This window comes from Siphateles boraxobius, unplaced genomic scaffold (assembly GCF_051911475.1).
Source record: "Siphateles boraxobius isolate OS27281-9 unplaced genomic scaffold, OSU_SipBor_1 35, whole genome shotgun sequence".
Lineage (NCBI taxonomy): Eukaryota > Metazoa > Chordata > Actinopteri > Cypriniformes > Leuciscidae > Siphateles > Siphateles boraxobius.
In genome coordinates this window covers 6134093-6148590 of record NW_027508975.1, presented here as the reverse complement: position 1 = coordinate 6148590, position 14498 = coordinate 6134093, and the positions used below count along the sequence as shown (strand labels likewise).

The 14498-nt window shown below is 38.0% G+C and overlaps 1 protein-coding gene across 1 annotated transcript in view; it reads left to right on the top strand.

Moving 5' to 3' along the window:
- Positions 1-2300: 2300 nt before the first annotated feature.
- dlgap3 (discs, large (Drosophila) homolog-associated protein 3) overlaps positions 2301-14498 on the top strand; it is a 212969-nt gene continuing 200771 nt past the window's right edge. The window contains exon 1 of the mRNA XM_077196070.1: positions 2301-2450. The gene's annotated coding sequence lies outside the window, so the exon portion shown is untranslated. The remainder of the gene's footprint in view (positions 2451-14498) is intronic.

Genomic DNA, 14498 nt, shown 5'->3' with positions numbered 1-14498 from the left:
CATGCGAGCATGATATGAAAATATAACCATGTTTATGATTCATGAAAATAGCTTTGAGCTTACCGGTGCTATACAAGCCTGACTGTGATTTAGAAATAACTCTAAACTGTGCTGATTGATGAAATTTGCGTTATGAAGGTGTGGAGCCTTGTGTGAGGTTGAATGCTCTTTTTGTTATTACCGCATCAGACACTAAGCAGTCATTACTCAACCATGTAATGGCAAATGCTTCTTTTCAATAATTATGGGTCTGCCGTCGCATTGCTCTATCATATTTAACTTCAAACTAAAGGAGAAATTAAAGTCAATACCACACAATACCTTTCTAAATAATCACTTACTTACTAAAATTACCCTCCACCAGATGTGTTGTGCCCATCACAAATCACCACTTTCATTCATAGCTTATATCACTGTCATCTACAATTGTAGAGCATAGTGGCGGGGGACAGTCTCTCAGATGCTTTATTGAATTTGTACAGAATGAATGATGCAAAATGTATTGAGGCGGCACTGCTTTCAGCACTGTTGCTGAAACTTGCATCAGAGATTCATATGGGAAGCATGCTTAATGAAGTTTTTACAATGATATATATATATATATATATATATATATATATATATATATATATATTACAAATACAGAGAGAGAGAGAGAGAGAGAGAGAGAGAGAGAGAGAGAGAGAGAGAGAGAGAGAGAGAGAGAGAGAGAGAGAATGTTTAATATACCAATCACTATGTAGTATGCAAATACTACAATGACATCACTGTTGGCTGTCAGATTTACAGCGTTTCATCTGTGTACGTCAATGGATCTTGCTGTGTATATAATGATGTGGTTGCTCAAGATGATCTGAGATGCAGCAGTTCTTTGTAATCGTTTTTGTGGTCGCTGGCCAAGGTGCTGAACATAATTAAAATCTCATGCTCCAGAAACAGGAATTCTAGTGTCCTCCTTTGTGTGATTGTTTCCATGGATGTAGCTGTTTATTATTTAAGACTTTGATTTGGAGAGGCATGCATGTTTTATGCAGTTTTTGAAGTCATATTCCTGTAGGCCTGTTTGCTAATGTGTCTGCAATGTCTGCAAAGTTACACTGCATTCATTTGCACAGAGTCTGAGTTGACACCGGAGGCTGTGAAAATAACACTCATGGCTGCCAAAACGGTGTCTGAGCCAGATAAAAAAAAAAGAACCCCCAAAGTGTGATAATCTTTTTTTTTTTCTCTCGAATGTTAAATGGATGGTGACAATGTTTTAGTGACAACACAATGGAACCACAAGGCTGACAAAAAAATAAAAAAAATAGGTCCAGTGATTAGTTTTCTGTTTTAATGAATGACCAGGATAAGGAAAAAACAATCAATTTGTATAATTGTTTAAAGTGTTGACATTAAAATTAGTGTTTTCTCTTTTTTGGTGTTATTACTACTTGTCCACTGCAAAACATTTTAGGGTGTAGCCTATATATTCCTTTTTTTTTTTTTTTTACTGTAATAGTTCTACAGTTTATTACATTATAATGACAACTATTAAAGAAAATGATTGTGATGCATCAGCATTGAGTAGACAAACAATAATTAGCCTGCCATATGTCAACATTCCAGTTAATCTATATCCATCCATCCATCTATCTATATGTCTGTCTGTCATTAGTAATGACAGATAAAACAGGCTATAATCGATTCCACAGAAAATTGCAATAGTATGCATTGTATTGTATATACAACTGTAAGTCAGTCTTGTATAACCCTGCCATTTACACAGTGGATACGTCACCACATGCGAGTATCATTTTAATCTACTGACTACCGACTATTTTTATAACCCTCATGTTCTGATGACAATTACTTTATTAACCTCTTTCCTTATCCTTTAGATCCTTTAATATATCCATCTGACGTGGGCTAATTAGGCAGATACAGAAGCTTTATCCGTGTGTTACTATAATGCAGTTTTCAAGTGACTGGCATCCATTCTAGTAATTTAGTTTATGTGTAACCCCCAACATAATGTAAGGGGAAAAAGTAGCATCAGTGCTCCTTTGTCTCAAAGCTCTGAAGATTCGTTTCAGATCCCGTATCAGCATGTCATCGCATTGCACGCGCTGAACTGATTCTTTCATTCTACAACTCCTAAACCACTGTAACATAGGCTATACCTGTAAATTCATTCATGCAGAAGCAGATTCGTTCTTCGGATGTATTTGCATGTTGTCGCGTGTAAGAGCGCATCTCTCTGCCCCTCCTCCCGGTAAGGTGCTGCGGGGAGATCCGCGGACCAATGGAAACGCGTGGCTGGGACAGAGGGAATCCTGAGAGCTGCTGTCAGGATCTCAAACAGCGGCAAGTATCGGACCGTCCGCACGCGCACCGAACCCTCTGCCCGGAGGAATATTGAATATTTTCACTACGGGAATGCGAGTCTGACCTGTTAACTTAAACGCAAGGTAAGCAGAATGCGGGTGCGTCTTTAATGCATTGCATGCATAGCGTGGTTTTATCCCCCCCCCCCCATAATATGGATGCAAATATGGCTTGGAAGCTATCACAGTGGACGGTGACTTACCTATTAGGCTGATCTACCCACATTATAAGCATGCCTTTGATGTTAGGGGTAGGGGTTATGCCTCAAAGGATATTGCCCATGTTTGGAAGTATGGTTGTTCCTGCATGATAATATACCCTACCAATGTTTTAATTTTTTAAGATGACTAGGTCATCTTGAGGACCTGTACTGAATGAACCGGTCCTCCTGGCTTCATTTCACATGGGGTTTAAATGAAAGAGACCCTTGCAGCTGTACAACTTAACAGCACTTGGAAGTTTTGTCACGGAACACTGGTCACACAGACGCGTTTCAAATCAGAGCACTTTGAGGGCTGATAGGGGACCTCTGAACCTTGGAGCAACTTAAGTTAATGAATAATTGATTGCTGACTGTGAAATGATGTTCTGGACAAGGATGCGCTAAGCGGCATCGTGCTAACAGTTGAACCAGATTGCGGTCTGAGATGGATGTTAGAGTTCCACAGATTGAACTAGACTGACAAAGCACAGCATATGAAAAGACTTTAGAGCTATAGGGTTGTGGTTTCATCATAAAAAGGCCGTATGCTTATGTGACCTGGACAAACATCATGGGAGCAGATTCTGGGAGCAGATATTGATTAAAATATGTCTCCTTGCCCAGTTCATTGCATGAAAGATCACTGCCATGGGCCGTGTAAGTGGAGAGTTAATGAACTCACTTGATAAAGGATCAGAAAAAGGCTTCTGTGTTGATGATGGTGTGTTTTTCAGGGTCTTCAAGGCATGTTTTACAAATGTTCATTATGCATTTAGTGTTAAAAAAAAATAGGCTAGATTCATCTCAATGTGACTCAGCTATCGCCAGCCTATTTTCCTTATCACAGGTGGATACAATGTAACGCTGAGAAGTGGGGAACAATATGATACACGTGTCACAAGATCATTTGTATTGATCTTGCTGTTGTTTGATGTCTTGATGTTACTGGCTTGCCAGTGTGCTGTGTAGTTTCTGCATGTGCAGCTTGATCAGAGGCACATTGAATAAGTAGGTTAACTAACTGCTCATTGACTCAATTATATTTCGCCTTTATTTAGAAAAATGACACGTGAACCGCTGTGTTTTATTCATTTCACTCTGGCACCATAGAGGCTTGTGCTTGGGGGGAGAAAGACAAGATATACCTAATTGTTGGGAAGAAAAAAAAGGGATCAGAGCTAATTATGCCAAGATAAACGCTCTGGTTATTTATATCCTCCAAATCCGTTTAATTCATCTCATTGTCACAGAAAGACTGAGATAATTAAGTCTGTTTATGTGTTCATGATTATGTGTTTTATTTAATGTTAATGTCTGGTGGGGTATTTCGGCATCATTGGCATTACTTTGGATTTCTTGTTTTCCAATTCATACATGCTAATTAAAGGGGCCGGGCCCTATTATGCTTGTTTACATTTTCAACTTTCTTTAGTGTTTAAAGTTGCTATTTGAGCATGAAACAAAGCACAAAGTCACTCCAAAAGGTGTTAATCGCTATATCAGCACTGTTTCTGAACTGAAACGCCTCGATTGTAGTCTTGAGTTTTATTCCTGTAATGTACAAGTCAAAATATTCCTAATTTAAATACAGTAATTACCGCCAAAGGCACATGCAGAAAAAGGGACAAACCCTGATTGAGTTGCATTAGCAGCGTACTGAAACTAGCGGTTATGGTAAGGGGCGTGACATTTCTGAAACACGCTCAGAGTGCTTGACTTATCACGACACACGGGTCCAGCCGACCAATCACAGCACAGTGCACTTTTCAGGAGGAGGGGCTTCATTCATTGAGACAGGAACTAAACAGAGTGTTACTGACAGACTGTGAAGAGAGGTGCTGCAATAATGTAAAACATGTGAAAAAAAAAAAGTGTTTTGAACATTCAAACATGAAAACCTATTCTAGGAGACCTCAAACACCTATATCAAGCCTTTGGGCATAATAGTTCCACTTTAAATTAAAATTTACTATAGACAAATTAGAGCAAAAAGGTTTAGATTTGAGACTGGCGTGGAGCAAGCAAATGTCTTTGCTAGTGGACTTTTTCTCCCTCAATAATACACCATTGCCTTAACACTACTGCCCTGCCTATTTATAAGAGAAGCATTTGGGGAATTACACTGCAGGCTCTCAGTCCATTTTTATTTTGACCAGCACTGTGAAGTTTGTAGTAGCTAAACTGACATTCCTTCATGTTCTCAAGGCACAGAGCAGTTCCTTCAGCTTTTTCACACACATTCGTGCAAGACCCCATCTGTACTCGGATTCACAGAGTACTTATCCCCTCTGAGATTCCTCCTTTAGTTCCTGATTCCTCTTGATTTAACTCAAGCACTCAACGCTGTAGCCGTATCCAGACACACTGATTAGGAAGCTTCTCTCCGACGAGGTCATGGATTTTCACGTTGGGACTCATATACGAGCAGAATGAATCATTCGAAAAGCGGCTCTGGCATAAATGTTCAATTTCATGCAAGTGTTTGTATTTTCAAACTGTTAATTGAAATGAGAAAAATGTGCACCTTCTCTCAACCATGTGTAAATGCATAAAACATCTGACGAGTGTTTTTTGGGTAGGTCCATTAAATGCACTTTAAAAAAAACTGTTTAAAGTATGATCTTTACTTAATGTGCCACATAAAACCCCTTTCTGTCTGACACACAATAAACCACATTGAGAATCCCATAATAAAAAGGACATTTTTCTAATCATGAAAGGAGTTTACTATCTGAGTGCTTTATGAGCAATTCTTGAATATAGAAATGAAAGTATATGTTCAGAGCATTTTCTTTGGCTTATATAATGGTTATATATTCAGTAAAGAATGCTATACTTCTCAAGAACTATATGTTAATTATATTATATTATATTATATTATATTATATTATATTATATTATATTATATTATATACAACAGTAACTTTTGTTCCTCAAATCTGATTAGCTGAGAGGTCTTTCCAGGCGTGCCATGGCGGAGCAAACCCACCATAATTCTTTTTACAAATACTCCTGTTGTAGTATAATTCTTTACTGTCACTTTTTATCAATTTAAGACATCCTTGCTGAATAAAAGTATTAATTTCCTTAAAAAAAAAATACTGACCCCAAACTTTTGAATCATAGTGTACATTGTTACAAAATATATTGCATGAAAAATATTTTAAAAACGTTTTATTCATCAAAGAATCCTGAAAAAAAGTATCATAGGTTATAAAAACAAAAAAATCAAGCAGCACAACTGTTTCCAACATTGATAATAAATCAGCATATTATTATTTTTCATAACTTTTATTTGAAAAGTTTAATAATATTTCAAATATTACAGTTTTTTTCTGTATTTTTGATCGAACAAATGCAGGCCTGATGAGCATAAGATACTTCTTTCAAAAACATTAAACATAGCAATGTTTCCAAATGTATATACAGTATGTTCATCAAGTTTGAAATCCAGAGCATGAAACGGTTTGGATCTAATGTTAACATTTAGAGGGTGTTAACATTTGCAGGAATGGTGCTGTCATTTTGCCTGATGATGCGTTGCTTCTCTGTATGATTAAGACTTGTTATTCTGGGTGGTGGGAATGGCTCTGATCAGCTTTGCCAATGACTAAGTGCCATTCATAGCCACATGAGGAGTTGGCAGGCATTGTTTGAGTGGTAAGCAATTATTATAATAATCACTTTGATGGTTTGTTGTAAGGATCTATCAGGAAAAGATTCCTCCAAAGAAATTACCAAGACCAAGAGTACCATATGTTAAAAATAAAATTGCCTGATTAGGTGAATTGATAATCCATAATAGAAATGATCGTGCATAACTGTGTAGTCTTCAAAATCTATTTGTCTATTCCAAAAAAAAAAAAAAAAGTAAAAAGCTAAGCACATATGATCGGCTAGAGGAAAAAAAATGATGTAATATGTGGAAAGATCCCGATTTTAAGTAAGCATCAAATGAGTCCAATACATCAGGGTACATCAACACAGGGCTAGAAGCTTTAAGACACGGTGGATAATTGGTACAAAATCTGCATGGATAAAACAAATTACATTTTTGTCCATGTATTTTGCTATCCTATGTGATCTGCATCGGCTCTTTTCGCCCCACTGACCCTAGACCCAGCTAAGCAGCGGACGCTTATGAGCAAACCTAGCAGCCTTTAGCTGGTCTAACTGAGCACTGCAGTGCTCCTTAACCACAGTGCAGAGAAACACACACATCAGAGGAAGACTGAAGAGCAAAGTGAATGGAGAACGAGTGCAGAGAGTGTAGAAGGGTGGGGAGATATAGTGAAACATGGGTGTGCATGATTGTTGTTGTTGTTGTTGTTGCACAAATACTCTAAATATATTAAATATTTTCATTAACAGAATTATGGAGATGATTATGTTCATTTGTGTGCATGCATGTGTGGGGATTATGTACCTTCTCTCTGTTTGCTCTGCAAAGGGTCTGAATTTTATAAATGGTTTTAATCATAGATCAATAGACTTATGAGATTATATGCTCATCGCTCTAATTATGTTATTATTATGAGATCTGTGCTGCACTTATGGTCTGAACACTTTTTTCACTTGCATCTCAGACTGCAGCTCAGAAATATGATTATTACTGTCCCAAAGGGCTCTTTGGCGTTTGTTTAATATACAGTGGGGGTGCAAAAGTCTAGTGAAGATGGTTGCATTTTAGATTAATTTGTAATCTGATATACATTACAAATTATTTACATGAATATAACCAGATTCAAAATGATAAATAAAATATATCTTTTCCAGGATTTTGTCCTATCCAACCATGAAAAGCAAAAGTATTTTCTGTTAATTGCCAGTTTGTTAGTTTACTTGCGTAACATTTTATGGTATGTTTGGGTAGATGCTGAAATTGCAATATGGACATACCGATAGCTTTTAAATATAAGTAGTGTATTTACCGCTTCAGTGGCAGAACCACACTTTTCAAAAAACGCAACAAAAAAAAAAAAACATAGCCCCGTCCACAGTGAAATCTCATTGGTCCGAAATCCTGCTCTGCATAACTGTATATTAAACACTACATTTGTTGTGATTGTGTTGCATTAAGCAAACATTTTTGCTTTCAGTGTGGACTTTTTTAGAACTATTACAAATTTTCCATATTTAATTCAAAAAATAACCCAGAACGTCAAGGTAGTCTCAGACGTTTGAACCCCACTGTAGCTTACAATGAACCATTTTCTCATGCTTTTGGTCTAAAGCTTTATGGAGGTCCTTTACCAGCTGTTTACAGGTATGATTGGAAAGATCAGAGAAAGAAAGGGAAGTGGAAACAAAGGGAGGTTAGCTTGAGATGAAACACAAGAGTGGATTTGAAAAGGATGGATTGAGAAAGAGAAAGATTGCCTCATTGACTCAGGATGAAGGAATGACATGTTGAAGTAGATGAATGAAAGAATGAATGATTGAGGAGAGCAGGGAGAGCGGGCACAAGGAGAGATGGGAAAAATTATAGAAAGGAGCAGACCCAAGATGGTCCTGCTGCAGTCTAGCTCAACATTTAATTTCCGGTCTTCTCCCTTGGCCTCCCTCCGTGTTTTCTAACCAGGCCATGACAGCACCACATGCAGGCTTTGGGATGGGTTTGCACTGGGATTTAAATAGATAATGGCGGCCTAAAGGTTGTTGGCTGATGAATTATTCACTAGAACCTCAAGTTGTTGCGTGGCATACACAAACTCTTCGGTTTGCTATGGATGTAATGGAAGACTCCTCCATTTTGGTTGATGCTATGAAAATGGTGTTTGGTTTTTATGTCTTTGTTTTCCTAGCTAGTTCTTCAGGTGAAGAGATGTGTTAAAGGAGTTGATCACTCTTTAGTTGCCCTAAGCATGCTGTGCCTCATACACCAATGAAAACTCTTTGGTAATTAATACTGCCAGCCGCATGGAGACGAGGTTTTAAACAGACACTAGGCCGTTTAGTAAGTGGGAATGCAGCATGATGGCTAGTGGATTGGGGCACTGGAATATGTTATCTCCTTTATATCCCTTAAGGTTTCTGCTTTTATTCACACACACACTCAGTGCAACTAATTGTCACTTTTTTATCCACTGATTATTTCTCAGCGTAGATTTGTTTTAAAATCATTTTTTGTAGAGGCACATCTAGAATTCTAAATGTTATTGATCAATTATTTGAATGTTGGGGCTGGTGTTATTTTAGTATTATATAGTATTAACAGTTTTAAAGACCCCTGTGGAGAAAACAAGACAAACTTAAGACAAACCATGTGCAAATTGTTTGAAACAATAACAAACATGAAACCAATCCAATGTGCAGGGCTGGGCTTTTCTCCACTGACTTTGTGATGTTCAAAGCATTGAAAAGGATGCTGGTTTTTAGAAGGCAGCTCTCTGACTCTGAGATGGTAAACAGGAACATGGTTTGTGTAACATTAGCAATACATTATTAGCCGTTTGATAACGTAGTCAAGCAAAAGACTAATATCAATTAACATTATGTGCAACGTTGTAGAGAGCAACACAGAAAACGTCTTAAATATGGACTTGTAGACGACCTTGTATTATTCACTCTTCTGAACAGTTTCTAGTCCAAACATGTATGTCTGAATTTAACCAATATTTCCAATTGCCATTGTGTAGCTGTCACATTGTGTTTCAGGCAGGAAGAGAGATCCTGTTCAGTACATTCAAAGTTGAATCTTAATACCTCAGGAAGGCAGAGAGACAGACGACAACTTAACATAATGGTGATCGGACAGTGAATAAAGGCAAGGGCACAACTTAAGTAACAAACCCAAACGAGATGGTTAACAGAACACAGCTGGTACAAATTAACTAATAATGACGGTGACCATGGTAACAAAGGAGTAGCGGGAAAATTGAACAAAGGAAAACATTTGACTAATGAAAACAAACTGAACATAATAATGATAGTAGCGTTTATTTGTAACAACTTCCGTTTATCTCTTTAACAACTTACCCTGAACTTTCTGCCTTCAGTATGTAGTAGACACATGCCTTGAATGTATGCTGGTATGATTTTACTCAACAGCTGTGGCAAAAATATGATTTTGTAATTTTACTCTGAAGGACGTAATTCCCAAAACAAATTGTAATTTGTTTATCTGAGCTTTCTGTGTTGTGGTACCACAACAAGGTCTACAGTATTTTTAAGAGAGATTATACAGTACTCAAATGAACACAAAATAAGGTGAGGTGTTAATACGTTACACATTGCATTGGACAGATTTTTCATACATTTCTTTTGGCAGTAGACTCAAACAACATTCTGTTGTGCTCCATGTTGCTCTGCTGTTTCTTCCAACAGGCTTGTCATGGAGGGGGTGCGAAATGTTGTCCATGATGGTCAAATAAATTTGGACATCATTCTGCACTCCCCACCACCTCCAGTCTTGGTCCATCCTAATGACAGAGTCTGCCTTCCTGGTTTGTTCAGCCTGTCATCCTCCCCAGCTCTGATCTCTGTACTCAACACATAAAACAAGACTAGAAGAAAATGTTTTAATCATAAACTACTGTTTTACTTTTGTTTAGTTATAAAAATGTTTTAGATTCATATTTTCCATCTTAGGTTCATAATACTCCTGTTGTACTGCCCTAATGGACTGGAGAACTTTTTTTGAGAGTGAAATCAGGTGTAGCAGTTTTTAATAACCTTCTTCTGATGTAGTCTGTAAGAATTGTTTTAAGGAATGTTTTAATGTTGTCAAATTCAAACTTTTTTTTGGTTTGGTAATACTTTTGCATTGTGTTCTTCATCGTAATCTCGACAATGAATTTAGCAACATATAGGCAGCATCCGAAATCACATACTCCCCTAGATATAGTAGGTGAAAAACAGTTTGTAACAAGAGTGATGTGTCTGAATTCACATTACTCATAAAAAGTACGCAAAATGACCTACTAATTCTAGTGTGATTCTGAAGTGCATTTACAGTGGACACTTTACTATCACATGAAGCCACTGGATTGGATTTGTGAATGGCAGTGAATTAACACAACTGACACTGGTAACTCACATGATAGTGACAACATGGCAAATGTGGTATGTCCCTATTACAATCATACTACACACATTCATACCAAATAGAACATACCTTTTTTAGCGGTCACAAAGTAATTAAATTTGTACCTAGTCAGAGAGTATGGGTGCGTGTTAATCAGCTCCCTAGTTCAGTTTTCGGGGCACTGATTAGGGAGTCTGCCATTTTAAGGGCTGTCTCAATCGAAAAATCCTTCCAGCTTTTTAATAATATTTTTTTATACAATTTTGATAAAAGCACACTTTTGTTTGCTTTGCTTGTTTCTGAATTGCACTCCCTGGCCCAGCATAGTCCCCACGCTAGATTTAGCATCAGATAAACCTTTTTTATATACTTGGAGACTAAAACTAAGACTACGGGACTATGAAGCTTTGAAACCAGAAATGAAATGTCACCACATTTATCCAGAACCGCCAACAAGACTTTTCTTTCAGCAACCTGTCAGGGATGTGATTTTTCACAATTTACTCCTGCTTCAGACACTTTAGCTGCCAGGCATCTTAACGGACAAAGCTGGGGACAGTTTTCACTTTTTTTTCCTCTTCAATATGGCAGTTGTCAAGACGTTGAACCTACCATTAAACTAGAGAGATGAATGAGGTCAGATAGGAGCCATTCTTCCTACTTCTGAGGGAAGTTTAGTATAAGACTCAAGTCTACCTGTTTTGCTTGTTGTTGGGGTGATTAAGTGAACACTTACTCAACCCTCTCACTTACACTCTTTATAATCTTTATTGACCTTGATGGTTTTTATGAAAAACCTGGAAATTGCTTAAAAGGTTCTTTACAGTGGAGAAATGTTCTTTAGATTATTACAAATGTTCTTTACACTAAGAACTTTACACTGTTCACTGAAAGTTTCTTTGGAGAACCCACACTGGTTCTTTCAATGGCATTGCTTTGAAACCCCCTTTTTGGAACCTTTGTTTTCTAAGAGTGAACAGAGAAGTATGCATTAGTACAGCAGCACTGAGACAGATGTATACCATAACCAAGATTATGTTTATTACCTCCAGCCTTGGTGCTGTCGAGAATGCTGAGGTCATATAGAAAAGACGCCTGCATTAGTAACCAGCACCCAGAGCCGTGTGGTCTGAAAACACAATAACCTGAAAACCACCGTGACCTTCTCCCTGGGGCAAGGGGCCTGTCAATCCCAATATGGGTTGTGGCAGCTCTGTTTACCAGCTAGCTGATTGAAGCTGAGGTCCTACATGAATAGCCAATGATGGAACTAATGGGACCTCACCTTCAGGAAGGTTGCACACAGAAGGTAATTTAACCTGTCAAGAAGGCAAATAAGAAAGATAAGGTGTGTGCTTTGGAAACAGAAAGAGAGGGGAAAGTTTGCTAGTTCGTTGGTCATTCTGAATTGGTAGAAAACAAGATTCATGGAGCCCATCCAACAACTCAAAGCTGTTTTCGTAGTTCAGACGGAGAAGCAAAACCTGATATAAGGTTTGCTTTGCTTTTCTATCTGTGCCTGCCAGACTTTTTAAGAAAGGGCCCCTGGGGCTACTTCCTTGTTGTTTTGTTCGCTGTTGGGCTTCTCTGTCAAGCAGTTGAGAGTGAGAGTGATGAGAAGGATATTAAGAGTGTGCGTATGTGAGTGTGTGTTTGATTGCTGTTTGATTAGGATAGATGCTGAGTCACAGTGGGACAGCTTTACACAGGAGTGGTCGTTCGGCAACTGAACACCAGTACAGTCTGTGATTTCAAGTGATCTAACTGGAACAGTTCTGATGAGCACTCAGTTGTGATGATCTTCCCATCTTATAATCACACACATTCTTCCTCACAGTCTCACACTCCACATGATTGCAAGGGATCCGTGTCCTTCACATTTGTGACATTCTCTGGTGGGTATTGTTGCTGTTGTTGTTCCATACGAATGCTTTAGACACTGAAGAACGCTGTTACTGACTCTTGTCAGCTTTATTCATTTCCCCCCTTCACTCACACATACTTATGAGTGCCTGTTTCTTCCTGAGAGAGAAAGTTTAAAGGGGCCCTATTATGCTTTTTTACATTTTCAACTTTCTTTAGTGTGTAATGTTGCTGTTTGAGCATGAAAAAGGTCGGAACTAAACAGAGCCTGGGAAGAGAGGTGCTGCAATATTGTAAAATATGTGAAAAATAATGTTTTTGAACATTCAAACATGAAAACCTATTCTTGTATACCCCAAAAACAAAAACAAAACTTTGAAAAATGGAAAAATCGGTCCCCTTTAAAATAAAGTTGCATTTAAGAGTATAAAAAGTCACATTGTGAGATATATATTTTCAATTTAAGGTTGGAAATTGGCTCCAATATACACTGAAACACTCATCATCTTGAATATACCCTATTCCCAAGCATAAAGGTAATTTGAAATGTGTCATGTTTTAGCACACTGCTTCTGTTAGGGACAAACTGTTCTTTAATGAGTTCAAAGTTATATAACAACAACTAGCCCACATAAGTAAAGTGTTCACTTCGATTTTACAAAATACTTCAAAAGTTGCGCTTTAAAATATAGGTCTAAAGGCCTGTTCACACCGGGACGAATTTTGCGCGCAATATTCGTCGACGTTTAACGCCTCGTGATTAAACAAAGGGCGCCAATGTGAGTGTGCACACCGACGCGAAAAACGCCACGCGTAAAAGTGTCATTTTTTTAAAAAACGCCTCGGGTTAGTTTTTTTTGGTTTGATGCTCCGCGTCAAAAACTATCCAACCAATGAGATTGCGGCTTTTGCTCACGTGTCTGGAGCTTCTGAAGTTACAGTAAAATACAACTTGGGGGTGCTCAAACACAAAACGGTCTTGCAGAGCACACATACATAACGACGAACAAGATTTATGCCAAATAGCGTCTACACCCTGCCGGGAAGAAGACGAGGAAGATGCAAACCAAGATAAATGTAGAGTTGCTGGTCTCGTTGGTGTCGGAACATAAGGAACTGTATGACAAACGCGTCAGCGACTACAAAAATATTGATAAAAGAGAACTGTTATGGAGTGGTATTGCAGAGCAAATGGGCCTTGATGGTGAGTTTCATTTCACTTAATTGTCTTTCATGTACATAGGCTTGTAACTTTTTCCAACAAACGTTTGCCAAACGCCATCGTTTGTGTGCTGTAGTGGAGGAGGTAAAACAGAAATGGATTGTTTTACATTGAGCGCCATCTAATGTCAGTGAATGAATTTGCTTGTTCACTCAGCTCATCGTCAGCGAAAAACGCTTGTGTGTGAACATAAAAAAACGTGTTGAAAAACGCTGGCGAATAACGCGCGCCGATATTTCTCCCGGTGTGTACGGCCCTTACTTAAAAACGGAATCTGACCGGATTCTGACACATCAAATCTGACTTGAAGAAGTTTTTACATCACATTCACTTTATGAGAACGGCCACTTTATTTTGTATTTCTATTTTTAAATGGGCTAAGGCAGGTTAAGTGATGTGTTTAAGGGAGCAGCAGTTACACCTGCAGATCTAGGTCAAAAGTCTGCTGCGTGACCTTCATGTATGTCTCAGAGCAAAGCTTTTACAGTCCTTTTAAAAGCAAGGACAGTTTTTACTGAGATTTTGTTCTAACAGAAACTGCAGGAGTGAGTACCAAATGAAAACCCTGGAGCAGATAATTGTTTGTCAAAGGAGATGAGAAAAAAAGAACAACTAACAAATCAGCATATTAGAATGGATTTCTGAAGGATCATGTCATGTGACACTGAACGCTGGAGTAATGATGCTGAAAATTTAGCTTTTCCATCGCAGGAATAAATAAAGGTTTTAAATGAATTAAAATAGAAAACTGTTATTTTAACCTTTTATGTGTGTGTGCGCACAGGTGTGACTCTAACTCTAATAAGTTAGATGACACG